Source organism: Myxine glutinosa, chromosome 8 (genome assembly GCF_964187855.1).
Source record: "Myxine glutinosa chromosome 8, kmMyxGlut1.1, whole genome shotgun sequence".
Taxonomy (NCBI): Eukaryota; Metazoa; Chordata; class Myxini; order Myxiniformes; family Myxinidae; genus Myxine; species Myxine glutinosa.
Window position 1 is genome coordinate 13694789 of NC_136268.1, and position 15818 is coordinate 13710606.

Consider the following 15818-nt stretch of genomic DNA (forward strand, 5'->3'; position numbering starts at 1 on the left):
CGCCCGGGTGCCATATCGATCCCAATCGCGCGACAATTCTTTTGTCGCCAAACATCCTCCTGCAAAATCTACCCGCACAATATACAGCACGACTCACCTGGGGGATCCTTTTCTCCACGCGAACCTGCAAACTTCCATTCGGGTTAAGCACAGCATCGTGATGTGAGCAGGGACTTTGTACATTTTCCATTTCTCCCTGCAATTCCCGGGCTACCTCCGTCATCTCTTCAATTTTAATTCCCAGCACTGCTTTTTCTTTATTCACCTCGGCGACCGCTGGCTTTAATAAAACACCCTCCTCTACCTCAGCGGTCGCCGGCTTTTCCAAACCCCGGGTCGCGATTTCTACCCCTGTCATTGTACCCGTGCTTTTCTCAACTTCGTTCAACCGGCGCTTCTCGACCCGCGTTACCTCCTCGTGCACCTGTGGGACCTGCTCGCCCAACCTGCAGTCAATGTCTTCCTGTATTCTTTTTGCCGTGGCGTTCATTTGCTCCTGAAATCCAACCGGGTTGTACCTTGCTTCGTGCCTCACTTTTCCCATGTCTATCCCCTGGGTAGCCATCATTGCATCAAATCCCTTACTGTCACCCATCAGAGAGGCACCGAAATGCATCATCAAAACGCCCCAGTCCATTGGCACTGCGGGTCCGGCTACCGCCCGCTCGTGCGAGGCGCCTTTTTGCGCGCCTGAAACCTCGTGCGCGAGAGCGCCATTTTGTGCGTCTGATACCCCCTCAACCGCCTCCTCATTGCTCCCCTCCATTTGATCCTGGGTTACTCCTAACCCCTCCTCTAACTCACCCACCGGCATTCGATCGCCTTGACCAGCCATGGCGCGATTTCAAAATTCGGGTTTTATTTCTTTAAAACACAATTTTTCAGCAGCTCGTAATTTTGAGCGCATTAAGCGCGCTTCGGGTCCAATCCCACTTCCCGACACCAATTGTTACAGTACGCGGTTTAGGATGTTGTTTGCCAAGCGGAGGCTCCGCGACCGAACAGTTGTTCCCCGACTCACCCGATTCACCCAGAACTTTGGCCGTATCGCACCGCAGCTGCCCAATCTGGAAAAGACTAAAACGACGAAATGCAAAGAGGAAAAGGAATAAGACGAGAAGACGGACAGAAGAGTAATTGGATTTATTATACACACAAGCAAAAAGAAAGCAGTCACGTTTATTTACAACACATAAGACGCAGGTGACACAGTGCAAATACTAGCTTATACAGACTTAATTAAATACCCAGGGACAAGACACACAGAACAAACTCACGTACACAAGAAGGGTGGAAAGGCAGGAGGTGGATGGCTGGAGGGAGAGGAAGGTCCAAGGGGGTCCTGCAGCACGATCGGCGCGTTTAGCAGCCGCCGTTCCTTCGCGGCCCTGCTCAAAACCGCCGTCCAGGCCCCAAGCGGCTGTTGGGTGTTGTTGCTGCTGTGGCCGCCACTTGCTTTGCCAGGACTCATCTGACTCGTCTGGTCCAAACCCTCAACTCAACAACACTCTTGCACGTCTCCCTGTCCAACCACTCTTTCTCTCTTGGTCCAACCACTCTTTCTCTTTCTTGGTCCAACCACTCTTTCTCTCTCTTGGTCCACTCACTCCTCACCACCGACAACCCCACGCTTCTTGCGCGCGCGCCTTTATAGCGCCTCCGGCGATCAAGCCGCCGGCCTTCAGGACACGCCCATCGGTGTGCTCACCTCGGCCCTGGTTGGTCACGCGACCCTCTGGCTCCGCCCTTGATGACGACGGGCGGGCACGCCCCTCTTCCCCGACCCGAGCACATGTTCAATGGTGGTTTTGGAGTGGATGTAATTGGCAATCGAGGCTTGGCAATGACGAAAGGGGATGTGAAAGGAAATGGAGATTTTGGGGATGGGAATGAAAGGGGATCTATTCCCTGTCACTGGTGCAATGGAGTACTTCAATTAATGGGAGACACAGCCTTACCCTAAAACACAGAATAAGATATAACTATCGAACAGGGGTCTTCTATTATTGGCTGACGTGTATGCTTGTGGACTAATTATGGGATGCCCTTTGACCTTTACACAGCTCCGGAGGCAGGGGGCGCAGAATAAACAATAATAATAATAATAAAGCACACAATCAAAAAAATATACAGTCCTCATATCCGCAACAATATGGTTAGACACCAAAAACATCTTCCTATGTCCACTGGTTCAAAAGTTATGGTATTTTACGTAAAAAAAAAAAAGTCTGAAATTTGGTGGCCATCTTTGATTTTTGCTAATTTAGAGTATTTCTCGTGCTCTTATTTTGTTTCCAATGAATTGTTGACCCCTACATATGAGTTTAGATGAAATGGAATAAATATTGTATGACACTTGAGTGAATAGTATTGTTAATTGGCAAATATTTTTTAAAGAAATTGAGTTTTGGTGGTGGCCATTTTGAAATTCAAAATGGAGGCCCGAAATGTTAAAGGAAAAACTGGCACCCTTTTTTTCTGGCACCCTGGCACCCTAAATGTTAAAAAAAATACAATATCACCTCTATCTCTTTGCTGATGAATCTACTCTCTGTCGCTCCCTTCCTCATCCTTCAGATCGGCAGTCTGCAGCCTCCTCACTCTCTGCAGACCTGGACAAAATCACAGACTGGGCAAACAAGTGGAACATGTCTTTCAATCCTGACAAATATCACACTCTTACTATGTCTCTCCAAAGAGGCCGACTGGAAAACCCTCCCATCCACTTTCTGAATAATCCTCTCCAAGAAGTTCGGTCACTCAAGCTTTTGGGTCTCACTATCTGCCATGATCTTTCCTGGGAAAACCACATTTCAAATCCGGCCTCCAAAGCCAGTCGCCAACTGGGCATCCTCCGTCGTGCGAAGTCCTTCCTAGACACACCTGAGCTCCTCACCACATACAAGGCTTTCATCCGCAGCTCAATGGAATACTGCTCTCCCCTCTGGGCTGGTGCTCCTGCCTCACACCTAGCTCGTCTTCACGCTGTTCAAACCAAAGCGTTCAGAATCATTGGAATCTCCCGCGATGAAGCTAACTCCAAGGGCCTTTCACTCACTCACCGCAGGCAGGTTGGTGGTCTTTCCGTCTTCTACTGACTCCTCTCTGGCCTTGCCCCCCCAGCTCTCTCTCGGCTCTGTCCCCCAAATATTCCTACAGGTCGCACAAGATCTGCCTGCAACCCTCTTATGGTTAAACTGCCAAAATCAAGACTCTCTGCTCACATTCACTCCTTCATTCCTCTTTTCTCCTGCCTCTGGAACAAACTCCCTCACTCTCTTCAATCCCACTCCACCCTCCAGGTCGTTAAAACAGCTGTTCACCACCATCTCTTATCTTCCCCCATCCAAAACCTTGATCTTTTCTACCCCCGCCAATTTCACCCCAAATCCACTTTTTTGAAATACCAACTTCTGTCCGGGAAGTCCTTGGTGTCCTTGTGTTTTATACTTCTCCCACCCCCCTCCCTTCCCACGCCACCTCCACCCAAGCCCTCTCCCTCCCACACATCTCCCTGCTCTCAAATGTTGTGTTTGTGTGTTCCCCTTCTCTCCCCATCTTGTCTTCCGCTCCCTCTTTTCATATAATTTGTTTGTCTGGTTGATTTGTTTGTGAAATAAATGTTAGCTCTTTCACGAGCCTCGATTCAGTATCAAAAAAGAAAAAAGAAAAAAAAAGGTGTTCATTGGCAAACTTTAGTCTTGCCCTGATGTTCTTTCTGGACAGCAAAGGTTTCCTCCTGGCACACCTCCCATGTAGATCAAATTTGTGCAGCCTCTTTCTAAAGGTAGACTCGTGCACTTTGACATCAACAGTGGCAAGAGCTACCTGCAGGTCCCGTGATGACATTCTGGGGTTCTTGGAGACTTCTTTCAGCATCTTGCGGTCTGCCCTCGGGCTGAACCTGCTGGGGCGGCCTGGCCTGAACAAGTTGGCAGTTGTTTGGAATCTTCTCCACTTGTAGATGATCTTCCGGACAGTCGAATGATTGATTTCAAATTGTTTGGAGATCTTTTTAAATCCCTTCCCAGACTCGTAGGCATCTATAACCTTCTTTCTGAAGGCCTCAGAGAGCTATTTTGATCTCGGCATGGTGACACCGCACACTTCAACAACAAAGAGCAAACCAAACTAAATGTCTGAGGTTTAAATATGACAGGTTCCTCCAATATCTTCTCTAACGATGTTCTGATTATTTGCACCTGAGCTGGTGCACCTGATTCAAATTTTAGGTATTTGAAGTAGTGATAAATGTAGGGGTGTACTTACTTTTTCCACATGTGAAATTTGCATTTATGTTTATTTAAATTATACAATGGACTACAAAATGTAAATGTTTCATGATATTTGTTATATTATATCACCTTTACCTATCAATATTGTTGAAATGAAGATCAAATAGCTGCATGTTGAAATATGTTGAAAAAGTCAAAACTTTACATGGGGTGTACTTACTTTTTTGCGTGACTGTATATATATATATATATGTATAACATAATATTGCAATATAGTTATTGTAAATATATTACAAACATAATATTTTAATTCAAATTATTTCTGTAAATGATGTTAACTTCACAACATCTTATTCTTCTCCTCTTCCGTTTGTGAGGGATGAAGTACAATGCTACCAATCTCCTGCCCTGCCTTAACCACGATTCTCCGCTCTGGAGTTCAGCCAACTCTGTCCTCCCTCCAACCACCCCCAACTTACACAATCCCTGTTCACACAATCTTCCCATCTCATCCATGGTCCACCTCTTTTCCTCCTACCTTGTTCCCTCAACCTATCCACTCTCTTTGCCATTATATCTTCCCTCATCCTCACCAAATGTCCAGATCTTCTCAGGCAGCATTTCACCAATCTCCCTGTCACGCTCATCTGCAAACCAATCTCCTCCCTCAGTTCATCCATTCTCCTTCGATCCATCCTCTTCACTTCCTCAATCCTGCTGACTCAGTTGTTATCACAAACCTGCAGCCTCTGTTCTTGTCTCTCCGTCAGTGCCATCGTCTCCAGACCATAAAGGTAGGCTTGCTTCACACTGTAGAAAACAAAGCTTTCAGGATCATTGGAATCTCCCACGATGAAGCTGATTCTGAGGGCCTTTCACCCACTCACCGCAGGCAGGTCGGTGGTCTTTCTGTCTTCTACCAGCTCCTCTCCGGCCTTGCTCCCACAACTCTGTCTGTGCTGTGTCCGCCAAATATTCCTACAAGGGAAGGACGCACAAGATCTGCCTGCAACCCTCTTCTGGTGAAACTACCAAAATCAAGACTGTCTGCTCACCTGCACTCTTTTATTCCTCTTTTTTCTCACCTCTGGAACAAACTCCCCCACTCCCTTCAATCCCACTCCTCCCTCCAGGTATTTAAAACAGCTGTTCACCACCATCTCTTATCTTCCCCCATCCAAAATTTTGATATTTTCTACCCCCGTTAATTCACCCCAAATCCACCTCTTTCAATCTCTGTCTTCATTCCTGAAATTCCTAGTAGTGTCAATTTGTTGCTCTCTCTCATGCAATTTGTTTTATACCGTGTAACCCAACCTCCTCCCAAGCCCTCTACCTTCCACAGATCTCCCGATGTCCCTGTCCACTACTGTTGTGCTTGTGTGCTTCCCTCTCTCTCCCCATCTTGTCTCCCCCTCCCTTTATTGTTTTATGTGTCTGTTTATGTTTTTTGTGTTTTATGTGCTAATGTGTGTTCAATGTGCTAGCTCTTACATGAGCCTTAATCTTGTATCCAATTTTTTTTAAAAAATCAGAACCGTTCCTGTCAATCTCCTTGAAATATTTATGTCAGCCATTATTACACCCTCCACTCAACTCCACACCATCACCTTCACACCCATCTGAATCCTCCTCCGCACCTCTACCTCTGACTTACCATCCCCCATCATTGTTCTACCCAGATACTCAAACCTATTTCCTTGTCTGATCTCCTTCCCCTCAAACCTGATATTAATTATTTTCTCTGCTGCCCGACCCACATCACGTCCTTCTTCTCAATGCTCATATTCTGCCCATATTTATCAAATTCCTCCTTCCACTCCCCAAGTACTTCCTGCATCTGCGGCCCACTCTCCACCACAACAGCCTGATTGTCCACATGCAACAATACAACATCCTCCCCATACTATCTCCCCCTCATGTTTACCTTCCTGCTTAACAGCTCCATCACCATGATACACATGCGCGAGCTGACAGCGCTTCCCTGCCTCAAACTGATGTTCACACTGAACTCCTCCAACATCCGAGGACCAACCAAAATTCTTCCCTTCATTCCCTCGTACATCCCTTCCACCAACCTCACTTCTGCTTCCGGCACTCACATCCATCTCAGTGTTGCCATCACCATCTCTCTTGGAACAGTGTCATAGGCCTTCTCCAGGTCCACAGATCCCAATGCCTTTTGACCTTGCAACTTCAACCTCTTCTCCATCAGCTTTCTCAATGTGAATGTCTCATCCGTTATTCCCCTACCCTTTCTAAATCCTTGCTGCTCTTCTCCGATCTCCTTCTCCACACTCTTCCTTATCCTCTTATCCAGAACCCTCTCCACCACCTTCATGACATGACTAAGGAGTGTAATGCCCTTGTACTTCCCTGCATCTTCATCATCCCCCTTCCCCTTCCATATTGGCAAACTAACCCTGTCCTTCACTACTCCGTAATTGAACCATCTCTCAAACGTACATTCAACAACTTCTTCCTCCACCTGACTCTGACTTCTCCCACTGCAATTATCATCTCTGTACACTCATCAATGCCTGGTGCCCTTCCCTTCTTCATCCTCTTCAATGGCACCTGCGCTTCCTCTTCCGTGGTCTCCGCCAACACCACTTTCCCTACCACACAACTCAGTAGCTCAAGCTCACCAATGCTTCCTTCCCAGTTTAACAGCTTTTTGAAATATCCTTCCCACACCTTCAATACTGCACCCCTCTCCGTCACTAGCCTCCCACCACCATCTTTAATCACCGTTCCTCTCCTTCAATTTCTTCCTATCCTCAACCCTGTCACAAGCCAACTTATAGATCATTTTCCTCATGCCATTCTCTTCCAACTTGTTGTACACCTCCTCTTCCATATCATTCCTCACCTTATCCACAGCTCTCCTTGCTGCGTCGTTCTTCTGCCCATACAGGTGCAGCGACCACATATCTGGCTGCCTCCCTCTATCCTTGATCTTCTCTATCCTCTTCCAAACCTCCTTCTTTTCATCAACTGCCTTCGCTTCTTCCTCCATCCACCATACCTGGATTATATGCCTTGACGATGCGCCCTTTCCTAACACCCTTCCAACACTACACTTCTGCAATTCATCTAAAGGCCTCGCCGTACCTCTTCCATTCCAACTCCAAACCTTCCTCTACTTCGGTTGCTCATACCTGGCCCTCATCCTCTACTTGTACTCTTCGACGACGTTTCCTCTACACTTCCCCCACCTAATAACATTCCGAATCCTGCTCTTAACCGTCCTCCTTTTATTCATACTCACTATAAACACCACACCACAGAGTGGTAACAAGTTCTCCTGCCACTGCCTTACAATCCTTAACCCTCAAATGTCGCTTCCGTACCATCACCAAATCCAGTTTGATTCTATGCTGTCCACTCCTATAGGTAATCGTGTGGCTTTCCCGCTTTTGAAAGAATGAACCAGCTATGGCCATCTCATTTCTCGCCACCAGCCCCACCAGCTCTTGACCTTATTCCTCATTCACAAACTAAATTTACCAACACATTCCTCTTCACCCGGCTCTGCTACTCTGAAATGTGCGGTAAAGTCTCCATCTCAACATCCCCTAGTCCTTGCAATGCATCACATCCATCTCAACATACCCATCATCCTCTCCAGTGCATCCCTGAATTCCTGCTTCTCCGCCCACAGTACTTTCCGTTAGTGGCCCATACACCAACAAAACACACACCGTTTTCCTCTGTATCACCATCTATGCCATAACTCTCCAACCCTCTCACTTTTACTCTCTAACCACCTGCTTGCTGATCTCTTCCGATACTATTATTCCTACGTCAGTACTGCAATTAAATAATGGTTGTGATCTGCTGTAGTTCCTCCCTGGCGGTTGAGATAAGCAATGCCTTATAAGCGGTTGGGTATGGGTGCGAGGAAACTGCCTGTACTCTGTGACGATTCGAGCTGGTAAGCATAATTGTCGCTTCTTTATAAGGCTTGCTTTTATAGGGTTTTTTATATGGCCGTTCGCTAATATGTGATTATCCTCTTTGTAGATGACATGAAAGATTTGATTTCAATAAAGCTCACTATTTGGAAGGAGTTTGTGGAATCATATCACCACATTTTTATTGAAATCAATCTTTTAGCTCGGAGTCAACATGGACAGGTTACTGCAACTCAAAATGTTCAATGGGGACCCTTAGGTGACGGATTATTTGACCCAATGGGAATGCTGGCTTCGGGCTTTGACTAATTATACAGCCACGATGCCAGACATGACCGATGAGCAAAAATTGTCTGTGCTCACCTGTCACGTGTCCAACACCATTATGTTATCTCTCAAATGTTATCTTCAGGAATTGAAGAAACTCGGGAAGGACTGCATGACAGAGTCTCGAATGGCCGCTGAGACAGCAGATGATTTGATGGGAGACGCCTTCGTAACTGGCCTCTCGTCCCTCGCGATATGGCTAAGTTTACTGGAGAAAATAGCTATGACGCTCCAAGATGCTTACGATAAAGCTCGCGTCTTGCAGCTCACACAAACTCGCTCCAGGCATACCTTACATAACAGCAGGAGCTACTGCTAAAGCTTACATGGAGCTAGCCAGTCATGCCGAGCGACCCCTTGCGGGCGCTGCGGCCACTCCGGGAGCTATCGATGCTCCACCGACGCCCGAAGAAGAATCCCAGGATACAACGGCTGTGATTTCTCCTTCCGAGAATGCAAAGTGCTACTTTTGTAGAAAGCGATGGAATGCATGGGCTCTTTGTCCCGCCAATGATGCGCTGTGTCATACTTGCGGGGAAAAAGGACACTTTGCGAAGATTTGTCGCTCGATAAACGTGACGTACTACCCTCGCGGGAACTAACACTTCGCGGCAAACCCACTCCGTGGAGCCGGCTCTGTCACGGAGCCTTTCCAGCATGGTGCTACCTGTACTTGTCGAGGGGAAAGCTGCAGATGCCCTGATCAAAACGGGAAGCAGCGCAAGTTATGTCTGTCGAGTGCTGGTTAAACGGCACGGGTGGACAGTTGGCCCAGCTATGAAGCAAATCTACTTGGCATCTTCAGGCCTGTGGACGTGCACGAAGGGGATGTGCATAGTTAATCTGGTTGTCAATGATATTGTGTATCCTGATGTAAAACTCATGATGGTGTCAACTTATGCGCCGGTGTGTTGCTGGGCCATGACTTTTTGCATAGACATGGGTGGTTGGAAATGCAGTTCGGAGCCGGGGAGAATACCCTTTCTGTTTGCGGTCTGGCCGAGATGGCTATCGAGCCCCCTGCTCTCTTTCCTAGCTTAACTGCCGATTGTAGACCCCAGACCATAATGTCTAGGCGGTACACTCACACCCACACACAGTTAATCGCTGATGAGACTAAACGATTGCTACAGGAGGGCATTATAGAGCCTAGTAGTTCTCCGTGGAGGGCCCAGGTGCTCGTGGTGCATATGGCAAATCATCGCAAGCGCATGGTCGCGGATTATTTGCAGACTATTAATATATTCACACAGCTTGACGCATATCCATTGCCCAAATTGGATGATATGGTATGTGACGTGTCTAAGTACCGTGTATTCAGCACCTTGGATCTAAGAAGTGCGTACCATCAGATACGTGAGTCTGACAGACCCTATACTGGGTTTGAATCTGGCCAAAGGCTCTATCAATTGTGTCGCATACCTTTCGGAGTAACAAACGGTGTAACTTGTTTCCAGCGTGCCAATTATGACATTATTGCAAAAGAGCAATTGAAAGACATTTTTGTGTACGTTGACAATGTGACAGTTTGCGACCACAATCAAGAAGACCATGATGCCAATTTGCACAGATTTCTGTTGGTGGCCCAACAGTACTATTTGACTTTCAATGAGGAGAAATGTAAATATTCGGCCCAGGCGCTAGATGTTCTCGGGTACACAGTGACCGGAGGCGAGATAAAATAGGATGCTGAGAGACCACCCTTTGCTCGATATGGCGGCTCCGTGTGACCGTGCATCTCTGCGTCGTGCCTTGGGTCTGTTTGCACATTATTCTCGGTGGGGCCAAGGCTACTCGGAAAAGATTTGTCCTCTCGTGGATTGCAAGGCGTTCCCTCTAATGATGGGTGCCAAGGCCGCATTCCAGCAGCTGAAATAGAACATAGCAGGCGCCTGCGTGACCTCCATTGACAAGACAATACCCTTCCTAGTTGAAGCAGATGCTTCAGATTTTGCGATCACTGCAACACTAACTCGGGGGGGGGGGGGGGATGGAAGCCTGTGGCATTCTTTTCGTGCACCCTGTGCAACAGTGAACGTAAACACTCTGCTATCGAAAAGGAAGCCTATGCTATCGTTGAGTCGATCAGGCGATGGCATCACTTTCTATTGGGCAAAAAGTTTCAACTCATGACTGATCAGCAGTCTGTGGCATTTATGTACGACCATCGGCATGCACAACGCATTAAGAATTAAAAGATATCGAGATGGTGAATCAAATTGGCCGAGTATTGCTTCGACATAGACTATCATCCAGGACGCGATAATCTGGTGGCCGATGCCTTGTCTAGACCTGAGTTGTGCAGGCATGACGTCTGATGATTTGAGAGTGATTCATGAATCTCTATGCCATCCTGGGGTGGTGCGTCTCATGCATTTTGTTCGCTGTCGTAATTTGCCTTTCTCGGTAGATGACATCAGACGCTTGTGCCGTTCATGTTCGGTGTGCGCTGAAATGAAATGTCGTTTCTACAAGCCACCGATGAGGACTTTGATTCAAGCCGGCCATCCTTGGGAGAGATTGGGTATCGATTTTAAGGGACACTTACCACAGTCGGGCCCGCACCGTTACATGCTCACCGTCGTAGATGAGTATTCGCGATTCCCATTTCTATTCCCTTGCCCTGACATGTCATCTACTACAGTCATCCACTGCTTGCATCAACTGTTTTTACTGTTTCGATACCCTGCTTTCTTGCATTCTGATAGGGGGGGGGGCTGTGTTCATGTCTCAGGAGGTGAGGACCTTCCTCCTGGAACGGGGCATCGCCGCCAGCCGGACCACACCGTATCATCCGCAGGGGAACGGACAGGTCGAACGATTTAATGGCATAGTCTGGAAGGCCGTGGAAATGGCTCTGAAAACTCGTGGCCTGAATTCTAATGAGTGGGGGTTAGTGTTGGCAGAAGCCTTACACGCCATCCATACTCTCCTATGTACCACTACAAATGAAACTCCACACGATCGATTGTTTCGTTATCAAAGGTGTAGCGCTAGCTGCCAGGCTGGCTTTCAGAACCCGGACCCGCTTTCTTGAAGCGGATGGTCCGTCATAGTAAATACAAACCACTGGTTGATCAGGTACACGTGCTGGAGGCAAACCCGTAATACGCTTAGGTTCAGATGGCGGACGGACACACGGCAACCATATCGGTTTGGCATTTAACTCCTTGTGGTGCTGATTCATGTCCTGGTATGAGTGAGGGACATGGGGAGGGGCTGAATGCACTTAACACACCTGCGTTGTGATCTCCGGTAGCGGATTCTTCTTCGGGGTCCTGATTGCCTGATGGCGTTCCGATCCGTATGGAGCCCCCGAGGCCAGAGGTAGATTCCACTAGTCTGGCTGAGCCCAACATTGTAGATTCTGAGATCAGTTCTGTCGGCTATCGTACTGAAGCTGGACGAGTGAGTCGGAAGCCACTTCGTTTGGGGTTGTAGATGGGTTCTCTGCTGATGTACGATGTTTATCTGTGTGCCTTATATGCAGTAGTACGATTTACATATCCACGTCCTTCGCTGAAATTCTTTATTGGAGGGATAATGTAATGAAATAATGGTTGTGATCTGCTGTAGTTCCTCCCTGGCGGATGAGATAAGCAATGCCTTATAAGCGGTTGGGTATGCGTGCGAGGAAACTGCCTGTACTCTGTGACGATCCAAGCTGGTAAGCATAATTGTCGCTTCTTTATACGGCTTGCTTTTATATGGTTTTTTATATGGCCGTTCGCTAATATGTGTTATCCTCTTTGTAGATGACGTGGAAGATTTGATTTCAATAAAGCTCACTATTTGGAAGGAGTTTGTGGATTCATATCACCACAAGTACACCCTTCCATCCCCACCCGCATGCAACATCTAGTATCCTCCTAGCAACCTCCTCACCCTGTCCCATTTTCATCTGGTCTCCTGCACACACGACACTCCCAACCTCCTTCTTGGCATCATCTCCACCACCTCAACCCCTCTCCTCCACATTGATCCCACATTCAAACGACATAATGTTTCTGAACCTATCTCTATTCTCTTCCAAACTCTCTATCCTCTTTCAGGACCTCACTTCTGAACTGCTGCCCACCTCGCAATCCCGCTCTCTTGATTGCTGGCAGAGCAGCAGCCATGGCCACAGTGCAATAGACGCGGACACATAACATAATCCACAGGAAAACACTCGCAAGTTCCACCCCCTTGGCCCCGTCCCCATCCCCCCCCCCCCCCATTAGCATGATGCTAATGCAGCACCCCAAAAAGCCAATGAGGAGTGACAACCAGTGAGAGGGAGGTGAAACCCAGCAACCAGCACGTCATAACAAAAGGGGAGGGGCGGGGGGGGGGCGTAGAAATGTGAAAGATACAAAGATCCCTAACTCATAGCCGTAGCTCCTTCCCTTAACTCCAAGCCCTAATGCCTATCCCCAGCTCCTAGCCCTAACGCCTATCCCCAACTCCAAGCCCTAACACCTCGCCGTAACTCCTAGCCCAAACTCCTAGCCCCAACTCGTAGCCCTAACTCCTAGCCTTAACTCCTAGCCCCAACTCTTAGTCCTAACGCTTAGCCCTAACTCCTAGCCATAACGCCAAGCCCCAGCTCCTAGGCCCAACTCGTAGCCCTAACTCGTAGCCCTAACTCCAAGCCAGAACGCCTAGCCCCAAACTCCTAGCCCCAACTCGTAGCCCTAACTCCTAGCCTTAACTCCTAGCCCCAACTCTTAGTCCTAACGCTTAGCCCTAACTCCTAGCCATAACGCCAAGCCCCAGCTCCTAGGCCCAACTCGTAGCCCTAACTCGTAGCCCTAACTCCAAGCCAGAACGCCTAGCCCCAACTCATAGCCCCGGCTCCTAGCCCAAACTCCTAGCCATAACGCCTAGCCCCAACTCGTAGCCCTAACTCCTAGCTCCAACTCCAAGCCCTAATGCCTGGCCCTAACTCCTAGCCCTAGCTCCCAGTCCTAGCAAAATGTTGGGAGGAAACCAGAGAGATAGATTTCAGCATTACTTCCTCAGGCAAAAACGCAGCAACATTTACAAGCTACCAGAAGTCCATCAGCAGGGAAGCAGAATCCGCACAGCATCAGGATCTGGTATAATCGTAATGAAATGCGTTTTATAGGTGTTTGAATTGATTGTGATGTTGTGCTTAACGTTTCACGCTATTTTCTGCTGCTTAATGAGGAGAGGGTATTGCATTTGAGTCAATTTGTTTGTCCGCACTGAATAAGTATGCTTTTCTCTGGAACCGTTGGTCCGATTGACAGGAAAGTTTCATCATAGGTGCACCTCCTCCTGAAGACATTTTAAAAATGATAATTATGACGTCATCGGTCACCTGGAACGGGCACCATCTTGGACAAACCGAAAAACTTTGCACCTCTATAATCTCTGAAAACGCTGCATAGAAAAATTTGGGGACATGGCTCATTGTAAAGAACTCTCCATGGGGAATAACATATTGGTAAGGTGCACAGTGGGGGTAAAAAAAAAAAATAAAAAAAAATAAAATAAAAAACATTGTTGTTTTTCATGTCAAAGTGTTCTTTGAAGTATATATTTTCAGAATCAAACTGTTTTGATTGGTACTTATTTCCAAAGAAATAAGTTGAAATAACTTGAAAACTAATCATCCAAATTGAATGAAATTTGGCATTAATAATCATCTTAACATGTTGGATGAATTAATGATGGCTTTTTAAGATACCCCTACTACAAATTGAGTTGTGAAAAAAATCCTTGTATTTTTCTTTAAAAACAAAGAAAAAATATTTTGTGTAATTATCATTACAATTTACTGAAAAGCCATCACTGGTCTCTTTGGATATACCCATACTAACTGCCCAAAGGGGTAAATAACAGATTGACTGAGGCAGTTAGCAGTAGTTCCAGTTTCAATTATGTCAACCAAAAAAACATATTTTTGAATGTGTCTAGAAAATTAAAGCTCACATGTTTATTTGTATCCGAAATTGACTTGTGTCTGTATTTTTGGATTCCTCATACTCTAAGCTTTCTAGCAGTATATGGTTTGTGGGGGGTAGCTTCACTGGAAAGACTGATAATTTCAATTTATTGATGGCACGTGAAACATGCTATTTTACGCCACAGTGCACCTTAATGATGTTATAGGTGCCTCCATTATGACATCATAATTTGACAAGTACAAAACTTCATCATTAAATTTCTTGAGCATCATCTATGGATAAATTGGAGAAAAAAATAAATAATAATGATGACCTCATTGGTCACATGGTTCGGCCACCAAATTTGTTTTAACACAAAAGCCTTAAAAAAAACCACCAAAAACACATCCTGGTCAGGGTCTGCAATCTCTGATTGCTCTTTCTCGTTCGTATTTGAATTCTCCAGCCATTTTCTCTCTTCTGAATGTCTCCAGCCATTTTCTGTTTTAAATATCCCCTCACTGTTCCCTATTCCTCCAGTTATTTTCTGCTCTTTCACTTCCTTGCTGTGTAAATGAATTCATGAATGTGTTGATTTGTGTCCTGACTTATCCTGCTCGCATTCGATCTGGGGTAGCGCTCGGGGGGTGATTGGTCTGAGTTCACAATGGTACTTTATTGTAGCCCACATGATGCAATATGCGGCATTGGTTCACTCAGCCAATTAATTAGCCACCGCATAGTCGCCTGCATGGTTCTCCATGGCTTTATTTATCTTACCAGTATGGTAAACCGACCTTGGGCACAAGGATATGACCAGAGGTAAGTGATGCAAATGGCGTCTGTTGTATGTTCAAAACACGCCGTCCTCTTGAAGGTATCCAGAGGTGACATCTGTCACATTGGTGTCAGGATTGGAATTCAGACCTGAGGTGGAAGCAATCGTACCTCTAAATAAATAAAGGAGTGAGTTGGGGAGAAATTGATAGCGGGCAGTGCTATGTCTGACCAAAGCGAGCAGGATCAGGTGGGTCTAGAGTGGTTAGATACCCCTGTATCCCTGGAGGACAATAATGGGGAAGAACTATCAAGGGGCACAGTGGAGTCTTCCCTCATGGCCTTTTTGACCTCCCACCCATAAGCCCATTGCTCCCAATGGAGCAGGAGCAAACGGTATGAGGGAAAATATAATTGAAAAACAATAATTGCATCCAAATCAAAATCCATAACAAATGTAAAATCATAGTAATTTCGATCTCCGGTGACCTCAGCATATTATTGCAGTGCCTCAACCTCGACAGAAAGTCCTCACCCCACCCCCAAAGCCTCAACCTCCCCCTCACAACGTTATCTCCTTTTTTCTCTCCCACACCCCCTCAACCCCATGTCCTCATCCAACTCTTCTCAACCCTAAGGCAGGACTCCCCCCATTCCAAGAATTCAGA